The 11,535-nt window shown below is 39.6% G+C and overlaps 1 long non-coding RNA gene across 1 annotated transcript in view; it reads right to left on the bottom strand.

Moving 5' to 3' along the window:
- Nucleotides 1-11,535, bottom strand: part of LOC129736141 (uncharacterized) — a 30,242-nt gene extending 18,707 nt beyond the window's left edge. Inside the window, exon 1 of the long non-coding RNA XR_008732359.1 lies at nucleotides 11,199-11,535. This is a non-coding gene — a long non-coding RNA (uncharacterized LOC129736141). The remainder of the gene's footprint in view (nucleotides 1-11,198) is intronic.

Consider the following 11,535-nt stretch of genomic DNA (forward strand, 5'->3'; position numbering starts at 1 on the left):
AATGACTACATTGACATAAATACAAGGAGGTTTCAGCCCACCACCTGTGTTTCATTTCACCACCTAAGCAATGTCCTGGTTCTTTATTAAAGGTTCAACAAAAGAAGGAAACCAACAGAAAGCAGCTAAACAATTTCCTTACCTTAATAGCTGTTTTGAAGTCTTACAGACATCCTTAAAAAGCAAAACATCCTAGGAATTTCTGAAGTAAAGTTCCATTCATAGGTAATAAGGTAATAGGGCTTACCCAAATTGATTTGCTCCTATTGTGAAAAACATGCAGGACAAGATTTAGATCACCAACTTTGGTGCCAATGATAAACCTGAAGACCAATTAAGAGGTTTGAGATGAATAAATAGAACCCAAATGTTCACTCTCCAGCATAGTGTAACCCTGAACACAGACAGGTTCAGAGGACATTTATATCATATGCCACAAGGTCCTTCAAATTATCTTGATCAGAACAGTTACAGAGGTTCCCACCTAACTCTCATTACAATTCAGACCTTAAAAGTGAGCTTAACTTTCAAGAAATAGGGGAGAAAACCCTTCATACCCTTCTTCTGCTGTTTTTACCAGTTGATAAGTAATAGATTTGATACAGACAGACAGACATACAGACATACATACAGATAGGTAGGTAGGTAGGTAGGTAGGTAGGTAGGTAGGTAGGTAGGTAGATAGATAGGTAGGTAGGTAGGTAGGTAGATAGATAGATAGATAGATAGATAGATAGATAGATAGATAGATAAATAGATAGATAGATAGATAGATAGATAGATAGATAGATAGATAGATAGATAGATAGATAGAGATAGATAGGTAGGTAGATAGATAGATAGATAGATAGATAGGTAGGTAGGTAGGTAGATAGATAGATAGATAGATAGATAGATAGATAGATAGATAGATAGATAGATAGATAGATAGATAGATAGATTCTTGAGTGCCTATTCATTACTGGGTAGCTAACCACTACCTTACAGAGCCATGTTACTTTATGATCTTCTTCACACCGTCTTGTCCTTGGTGGATAAGTCTAAGCTACATTTCACACTCAGCACCTCTTTGGAGAGCTGAGCATCTCTCCTGGAGGTGACGGCCTCCTACCACTGATAGTACCATGAACATTGGTGCCTAACTTCAGTGCTTTGACTCACCTCACAGGTCCAGGTGAGCCCTCCTACACACTAGGGTGGCTAATTCAGATGGTCAAAGTCTGAATTTTGAATCTGGATCAGACTAACAACTGCATACTGAGGTAACCAGGCACTCCTCATTTATTCTGGATGAATTCCTTACACAGCTTTCTATTTCTTTGATACTGTTTTGTTCACTCTGGACTCCTCTTTGAGCCCTGGATTCCTCTTAGAAGCAATGCATGGCCACGATTAGACATTGTAGGAAAAATCCTCAGGCTAAAAAAAGTTTTTGAAATCCTTGTAATTTCCTTTAAAGTAAACAGCTATGCTTTAATCTGGCATACATCATTAAGGCTTGTGGTGCAATATTTCAGTGTAACATTCAGGAAGGAAAGGGAAACTATCATGAAAGTCTTTGCAAGTAGCCAAAAAGACTATTTGAGGAAGAAGAAGTCACTGAACAAGTTTTGTGTAAAGGCACATTAGGGTTCATGTGAAAGAGGAGAGAAATGCTGCTGAAACAAAATCTTGAAATTTCCCCTAATTCTTATAAAGACACCACAAGTACTGAAATGTAGGAGTGCATGTGACAACAAAAGCAGTTCCATTCTGACTCTGTGGGTTAAATATGGTTGGTTTTAGTGTGCCATAACAGTGTCTGGTAGAAATTAATGCTATTTGTTCCTATAAAACAAAGGGATTTCCATAACCTTTATCTATAGCTTGTCCCAGTGCTAAATTACCAAACCAGTTAGAAGGGTTTCATTAAATCTAATGGAAACCTTCCTTGTTATAAATTATGATTATCTTTTCTATTTCCTGACCTGAGCATATAATCTTCATCCTCCTCAAAATGCATACTTGCTACTTTTAGACTATCATGATCACTTCCACACTTTTTCCTTGTTAGTCTTTTTTCCAAACTTAAAAGAAATCTAATATTTTTTTCACTATGAGCATTATTTCTATAAGCTCATTTTTTCCTAATGCTTAATACAACTTGTCTTGCTTTCTTACTTACACCATAACCCCTTTGTATATGCTTTATTAATTAGTAAAGGAAAAATGCATCTATGTTGTCAAAACTATTACAAATAAAATAATTTTTATGGTCATTCTTTCAGGTTGCATATATTACATTTAACAAATACTTCAAAACAATTTTCCTGTGTATTTCCTGTACAAATTAGGGCATAGTGGAGGCCTGTTGCACATTACATTCATCTGGTGTTTACTTACAAAATGGTAAGGTGAATGTATACAACATTTTTGTCTAGATTGCCCCTGACATTTTAAATAAGAAAATGAGTAACAAGGAGAAAGAAGGCATTTCTAGACTTTTGCCTCCATTATGAGCTTCTGCACTTGGCTCTAAGAGGCTTCTCTAAGGAGACGATGGAACCGAGCACTGTCTTGTATGAAACCTCTTGTATTTCAGCAGTGCAATGCTGTCTCTGGGAAGAACTGTCCTTGACTATGTTGACTTGGATATTATCAGGATATTCCTTTCAGGTATGCCTGTTATGACAAATTTGCAACTCTAAGACAGGCATCACATTCAGAAGATATCTGTATATCCACTTTCTTCTTTCCCTTAGTATATATGGAGAACTGAGGCTTTTGACATTCTCCTGCCCCTGGAGCTACGCCTCTAGGTTTTTTCTATGTAATTTCTGTGTACACCCACACAGGCTTAAAACAATTCAGAACTTGGCCTGTAGTAAAACAGATGTTTTTCTGTAGTGGATTATAAGTCTGTGTGGTCAGACACACAGTAGCCAACTTCATTTGCCTGTAAAGCTCATTTGTTTTTTTCTGAAAGGTAAAACAATTCTGTCTTATTTTTGTTGTTTTGGTTTGGGTTTTTTCCATTTTGAAAGCTGTGAGTTCTGAACAAATATTTTGTTCACAAACTACAGACTACAGGTCCATGGACCACACAGAAATTATTCCAGAAATGGATTTCATTCTTAGTTATTAATTAGTTATAACCTCTGACATAAAAATGTCCATTCAAAAGTGAGACCTAGATGGATGGCTGGACTATACAATTAATCTAGTAAAGTGAAATTAAATGTGTTATCTTGCATGCAGAATAGGGAAAAAAAAAATCACCACACACACAAAGAAGCTCTCGTCAACACAAAGATACATGTAGCTATCATCACAGGGACACTGCCTGTCTCCCGTTGTTCTTGATCACTGTTTCCTTATTTTGTGTTCATGATACAGATTTCCATCAATAAAATTATTTCATCTTATCACTCCTATTCCAGTGTGTATGAAATTATCACTAGCTTTGGCCGTTGTCCAATTTTCCGTCAGTTTTCCATACTTTTTTGGAGCCGCTTATGAGATTCACGTGGACCATCTGTCCAGCAGGTCTCAGAGTTTACCAGGATGTCTCCAGAGTGACTGCCACTGACCACTGCTGCAACCTCCAGTAACGAGGCAAATATGTTCACACACTGAGGTCAGGAAAGGCTCCTAACTTCGAGATCTTTACACAGTGCCTTCCTAAAATAAGAAATTGAACTTTGGCTCTTGGAGTCTCTCTGGAATTGATGACATTGTCATTTGTCCAATGGTTTTGAGAAAAACAGTTCATCCTTAGCTTCTGTGGTAAAGAAATCTTTCACCAGACAGTTGCATGGGAGAAGGACACTAATTCTCCCTGGAGAACTGCTGAATTTGAAGCACTGGCAAAAAGCTGGAGGGCTCTGAGGCAAAAGATGTGCTTCCGATGAGAACCATGCTCAGAAGAACCTTTGTGAGAGTAACAGTGAGAGCACTGCAGATAGATAAAAAAAGATGATAGCATTCTTGCTGAAGATTTTTAGCAGAAAAAGATGAGGCCTCTACACTATATGCTGCAAATGTGAGAGGACACTGAACTCTGGAAACACCTATTATTTTTCATTGCCTATGAAAAGGATGGAAGGTGACTGCTCAGATGCAGGCATGTACACTGCAGACATCTGCAGACAGTTTCAACGAATGTAAACAAATAAGTTTTAACATTGTAAAGGTGGTGACAAAACGTAGTTTTATTAAGCATTCACAATCCTAATGATTTATCAGTAAAGAACACAATATAAAAGTGAACAATCAATTATTATTAATATACATTCATATCTATTTTTGTTACCTCTACACAAATGTGCACTTTGTGTATATGCTATAGAATATGATATAATCTACAAACATTGTTTTGTTTTCATAGATACAAACTTGTGCAAACAGGATGCTCAAAATGGCATCTTGGGCTACCAAATGTTGATAAAGCAATAGGACCTCTCAGTTTTCTGCATAGTTGTCACATAATTAGAAATACCCCTGGAGAACATGATGAGTATTTCCCAAAGTACACACATGTCAGAGAAATATCCTCTTCTGTCTTTGGATATGTCTAGATATAGTTACAATCATTTAGGTTGGAAAAAAACTTTCGCATCATGGAGTCCAACTGTTAACCTAGCACTGCCAAGTCCACTACTAACCCATATGCCACATCTACACATCTTTTAAAGATCTCCATGGATGGTGACTCAATCACCTTCCTGGGCAGCCTGTTCCAATGCTTGAAAACCTTTCTAGTAAGAATTTTTACCTAATTTCTAAGCTAAACCTCCCCTGGCACAACTTGAGGCCATTTCCTCTTGTCCTATCACTTCTTGCTAGGGAGAAGAGACGGTCACCCACCTTGCTACAACCTCCTCTCAGGTAATCGTAGATAGCGAGAAGGTCTCGCTTGAGTGTCCTTTCCTCCAGGCTAAACATCCCCAGTTCCCTCAGCCGCTCCTCATCATACTTGTGCTCCAGACCCTTCACCAGCTTCATTGCCCTTCTCTGGACACATTAAAGGTTACATCTTTTCCTCCTACTCTTACAGTTCTCACAGAACTCGACATTTTTACCTTTGGCCGCTGTGATATTGCTGATTAAAAAAAAAAAAAAAAAGAGAGAGAGGAAAAGGACTGTATTGCCTACACTGTAGGCCTCTATTCACAGTGATTTATCATCTGGTTTTCTTTGTTATTTGGTGTTTTCCCAAAAACTCTCCTCAGTCATAGATCTTGGAAGTGGCAAGACATTTTCACAATTTACCCTTACTATATAGGATCATATGTTCCAAGAGGATGACACAGGGAGGATGCTGAGCAGGTGGCTGAATAGCACCTTGACCCAAACTGGTTGCAGATACTGATGCAGTCACAGACCAGAGGCAGACTAATAATTTCAACAGAGTAGCAGGGAGCTCATCATTGCTTGTTCACTTCTGAAGGCAGCACTTTTCCAGATGTTAACCTCAAGCTTTCCCCACAAATCAGGGGAAGAAATTATGAAATAAACTGGTGGGCAAACTACAAAAATAGGCTGCTCTACTTCTTACTTGATAGTGCTTAGGGTTGCAGCAGAAGTGGAAAGGAACGGCTAGATACCTGGACAGCACTGAAAGGACCTCTTTGCTACATAGTCTTTGTGTTCCTGTAGGACACAGGTACTGGCTTCCTCACACACACACATCAGCATAGATAGTACTGTAAAATAAGTAGGATGCTGCAGCCATCTGAAGAGAAGTGCATTCTTGGGAGCGCTTGTCTGCCATTCATTGACTAATTTGCTCTAACAGTCAAAGATATTAATGAAGTCACAAAAGAAATAATGCTGCTACTGACCTTTTGTTTTCTAAACCTATTCCTATGCTAAAGGTACTCTTAATTCAAGGGATTTCAGCAGATGGGTGGAAAGGAGAGATGGCCATAATGAAGGTTAAAAAATACAGGAAGCTAAACCATCTTGGCAGCCAACATCCTGACATAAAGGAGCTAAGCAATACAATATTACCATGTTAGTATTGTATAACATACAGGAGAAACTCCACCAAAGTTTGGATCACACCTGTGATCTAAGTGGTTCTTCCTTCTGTAAGCAAAACTCCCACTTCCCATATTGCACATTTGTGCATATTGTGGGCATAGAAACCACCTCAGCCTGTTTTCACACTTAACACTGACAGGAAGCACAGGAAGGTGTAATGCACAAGTCTTTTAGAGTCAAGATCCAGAAAGGCTGGGCATGAGACAGCTTGCAAACACTGTCCTTTCTATCATATCAACTTCAGAATGTATAGCTCACACCTACAGTAACTGAGAACAATGATCACAGTTCACCTCAAGTCTATTAATAAACTGTCACAGCCTTCAAACCAAACAGGTTGTAAGTAATCTGCCTAGAGTTGTGCCAATTTTCTTTGGCAAGCCAAGTCTACGAATTGTCCAGGGAATGTCATAAACTCAGCAAATTCTTTACCAGCACTGTCCTAACAATTTACAAGCACAGACAAACCAGTTCCAGGACAATTGCCAAGCACTCCTGAATTTAGTAATATAGCTGCTGCCTATAAATTCAACAGATAACTGAGGGTAGGGGGCAAATACTGAGTGAGAGTTATTTCTTTCTGTCACATGCCACAAGATAATTCAGGAGAGCCAGTCATCTGGAAAGGCAACCTGCATAAGCTCTATATGTAGGGAATGGTTTACCTACAAAATGGAAATCCAGACAGAATATGGGGTTGAATATATATGTGTGTACATATATATATATATATATATATATATGAGGAGTTTGATCACAACTGCTGGAGTCCATCCCTGAAGTGTCTGTAGTTCAGTGACTTAAAAACTGAGCAGGTGCAAATGAAACCTAAGACCCAAGCACAGCACCATGCTGAAGCATGAGGTGTGACTGCTCAGCCAGCAGGACCAGGACAGGTATGTGAGTCCCCCTCCATGGAGCTGGAATCACACAGGGCAGTGCATGGCATCCAGCCAGCACTGCAACCCAGACATGACTTTCCATCAGGGTGACTCTGGAGCACCAGAGGGCACATAGATAAATAAAGAGCCTGACAGAGTTCTGTGAAATATCAGCAACACAGCTTGCCAGCTGCACAAGACTTTAAAATAAGGGACAGGCACTCCAGAGACTTCTGAAGGAAATCTCACCCTGCACCACATGAAAGTACTGCCACAACAGATTTAATAATAAATAAGAAAACATAAAATCAATTGCCAGAGCAAACAAATGGGACACTATAATATGGGATAACTCAAGTTATTCCAGAGTGTCTTAAGTAGCTGCAGAATCTTTGTTGAGAAAACTATTCAGATGAGCAAATGGGAAAACATATTCTGTCCAAAGAACTGGCAGATTCTGTTCTGCACTTCAGTTGGCAGCAGACTCAAATAAAGACAACTTTGAGACATGATAAATGCTGGAAAGAGAAGAAATTACGGAGGGAGACATTTGCACAAAGTAGATGCCAATAGAACAAGACCTCAGGAGACTAGAAAGTAATTCTACTTAAAGCTACAACTTTGAGTATAAATCTGGAAGCATATTTAATTCTGGAAATGATCGTGTGGTTTTGAGGAACAAAAACATTGCTCTTGAAGGCATAAACTAATGTGCTGTCTGAAGGTAAAGAGGCATTCCCCATCTCAACGTGTTATTCTATAATTACCAAATGAGGTTCACACCTCCTTTTAGGCTGTTGCAGTTGGACACCATCAAAGACAGAGACCCACTCCCAGCTGTGATCTGTTGTGGAACAACACTTAGTTACTATTGTTATTCACAAAACATCTGGCTAGTCTTGTACGATCTTCCATTTCCTTTGCCCCTAAGTTCTGGCCTCATTTCCTATGAGACCTGAGTATTCAGAGGTTTACTTTTTTTCCCATCTACTTATTGTATGTGGGTGGAGTTCTTAACATATGTTCTTAGGATCTCCTTTTCCAAATACCTAGGGAGTCTGATCTGTGCTCATTCCTTTCAGGAGAGTAAAAACATGTTGGTTTTGTTTTCCTACCTAAGAACAGAACATTTTTGGGGTGGAGGCCATCCCAGCTCAGGAAGAAATGCTTAGCTTTTAAGTTCCTATTTAATGGGAGTGGGAGCGAAGAAGAATGATATCATTTCCATTTTCCCTTGAATTCTTCCCAGGACAATACATATTTTTCTAGACGAAGTGTCAGCTAGAGCTGTATTAATTGCAACACTGCTTTGTTAGCAGAATGGAAGAATATTAAAAAATCATTAATTCTCACAGTCCCCAATGAGTGAAAATTTCCAGTATTTCCTCCACATGGTGCACAGGTCAGGATGAGGTAGGTCATGCTTCTATCTCACAGTATTTCAGGATACCATCAAGACAGAAAGTACTTTAGGGTATCTTGATTGAAGACATGTGAAAGTTAAGCAGATCTGAACACAGAAGATGACAACACATAGGGCTCACTCAAAGGCTGAAACAATTACAAGCCACAAAGATAACAACAGACAACTTTGCTCCTCTGGAGAAATAACTTTCCTTCCAGAAGTTATACTGAGCAGGTGTGGTGATGCACTTTTCCCCTTCCTCCAGGCTGTTCTACAACCTCAGGAGCCGCCGATCAGCTCTCCGTGCCTTGAGTAATGAGTTGGGCAGTTAAGTATCCCTTGACTGTACCAGTTACTCCTACTCAACTGAGGCAGAGAACAGCACTGTCCGTGCTGGAACTCCTGTGGGCTGGTCAAAGCAGGGATGAAGAATGGAAACAACCAGTTACTTTCCCTGACAGCCCTGGAATGTTCCTGCCAGACCATAGCCCAGGTGGTAACCGTGTAGAATGAGACACTGTTCCTGAAATTTTTGAGAAAATTACCAACTCAGGTCACAGTCAGGATGGAAATTTGCTGATGATTAAGGCCAATTATGTCACGGCCTTATAAACAGCAGTCCCAAAATAAACCCCTTGTGAGCTCTTCTGGACCACAGCGGGCTGCAACCAGCATCTCCCTCTGAGCAGGATGCTGCTCAGAGCTTGCAAACCTCTAAGTCTGTGATACTAGGGGAACCATCGCGGAAAGTCAAGGATGGGGCCTGGGCTGATACCCCTGCTCCTCGAAGCTCAACCCTTTGCCCGCTGAGGAATTCAAAGGCATAAGATGTATTTCACTGAACTCCAGGGAAAGCTTTTAGTAGGTATATACTTTTGCTGTAATATGTATTACAAGCTTGAAGTAGTTAGGTAATGATGTAACTTTGTGATTTAAAACAAATTGATTTGCTGTTAAATTCTTATGAACTGTGAACTCCCTCTCTCTCCCCTTTAGATTGAATCTGTTGTCTAAGTTTGAGACTAGGAATAGATCCAGCTGCACTTAAACTCTGTGAGAATTTACAAAGCAAGAGGGTCTACTCTAAACCTCATGACTCAACAACAGGATCTCCTTTACCCCTTTATACCTTTGATCTTTATAAACTGTTTCCAACTCTATTCTGACTTGATTTCAGCTTGATTTATCTCTCTGCATTTACTCCATGCAGTAAGTAACAGAGTGAACTTTGCCATCAAATCTTGTGTAGTTGCATTTCCACACAATCATATTAAGCCTATTTCACTTAAACTCTTTGGTGGTAATTCTTTAAGCTACCTGACCTAACCACTCCTTTTGCGACAGCAGGAGACAGAGTTTTCCCAGAATAATTTAAATATTATAGACAGGTTTCCCCGGGAAACCTCTCTCTCTCTCTCTTCTCTTACCACATTTTGCTGAAATGCTCCATTTTTTAATTATTCAGGTCTAACACAAAGTTGTGGGAAACCCCGGCTGGTCCAAGGGATCGGAATGCAAGCTTAACATTAGCCTTGAAAAGATACCTGTGTATCCTTGAAGAGTCTACGAAAGTCCTGAGAAAAGCTGAGCCAACAAGACAAGGAACTGCCAGATGCACAAGTAGAAGAAGTGTATCAAAGATGTAGCAAAGAAAAGGCCATCATCATGAACTAATGGTCTGTGAGTGAACCAATCATGTATAGACACCTATTCTTGAGAAATATATAAAAAGCCTTGTTAGAACAATAAACAGCCTTTTGGCCTTTTGGTTTTGTGCACAATCCTTTGTGTGTCGTGTCCATCTCAACAGTGACACAAAGTTACAGCAAAATATGGTTTTAAAAATTTAACACCACCATCCTATCTAGGAAACTACCAAAATAAAGGATCTTATTTAGCTATTATTATGGCCTGGAGTGTCAATGAAAGAACAAATATGCAGCAGATGTTAGCCAGCTTCCATGAGTATGTATTATAAGAATCCACACAGAATAAACAAGATCTCTTCAGATGCATTGCATTACCTCAGCAGCAGAATAATCTTTTCTACAGTCTTTTCTATAGTGTTTATTGCAATACAACAACAGCTTTCATGGAAGAGAAATCTTGTGGACACACACCACACAGCATAGGTCAATGCAGCTGACATTCTGGAAGTCAGTCCAAGTTCTGAAGCTACCTATTTACATCCTCTTCAGCATTCACAAATCAAATTTTACCCAGCCACTACACAGCTGTGTTACAGTGCAGAGTGCTTTTATACTGCTGAAGGGACTGCAGTCACAGGCTGGCTTAGCTGGAACAAACCTGCCAGATAAAAGGGAAGGCCAGTCTGCTGAGAAAAAATCATCTTTTCATCTTTTCCATATTTTCCCTTGCATGTTAGTTTGACACCAAAAGCAAAGGTTAAAAAGTTTGTTATTCAAGAAGTTCTGCAATAAAATCAGAATTGTGTTTGCTTTTACTTTTCGTTCATTTCTGGCTGTGCAAGACATCACGGGACTTGGCAGGTCTTAATACCTGGGTCTACTGGGAATTGGAAATGTTCAGAGTGGGATGTTGACAAAATACTTCCCCATTGTTTCAAGCTTGACTGTTCACCTTGTACTAAAAACTAAATCCTTTTAGCAGAGATAGCAGGCATCACCTATTTTCTTGCTAAGATTCCCCTTTTTCTCTTTTTTTTTTTCCTTTATTTTCTCTCCTTCCCTCAGAAATACGAGGTGCACCCCTTGCTGGAGTCAGCAGGAGAGAGTTCACACACTGCAGTGGGAAATACATGTGAATCAGCTCAAAGACCTCAAATCATTTATTCATTACAACACGTCATGTTCCTTTTATGTTTCTTGGGTCAATCATCAATAAGCCAGGAGAAAATTTAAACTCACCATAGCAGAGAGGTCTTTGTTGATCTTTGTAGAAAGGTTAGACCCTGAGATATTTGCTGTCCTCATGTGAGAAACTGGGAGATCAGCAGTGCTCAGTGCAGCTCAGCATTTTCAAATATATCACAGACATCCTGTAAACGTGGTCTGGAGTCAGAGTATTGATTCAGGAGAGACTGAAGGGTTTGGGCTTCTTTTACAGCTTTGCACTGGATGTTGCTTTTTCACTGGTGAACCGAACCTATATACCAAGTTCCAAACTTTTGGAATGACCAGTTCATAAGCCAAACATAAGTAGCTCAGCCACACATCACAAAATTGGCATAGGTTCAGTGAGAAC

Source organism: Falco cherrug, chromosome 5 (genome assembly GCF_023634085.1).
Source record: "Falco cherrug isolate bFalChe1 chromosome 5, bFalChe1.pri, whole genome shotgun sequence".
Taxonomy (NCBI): domain Eukaryota; kingdom Metazoa; phylum Chordata; class Aves; order Falconiformes; family Falconidae; genus Falco; species Falco cherrug.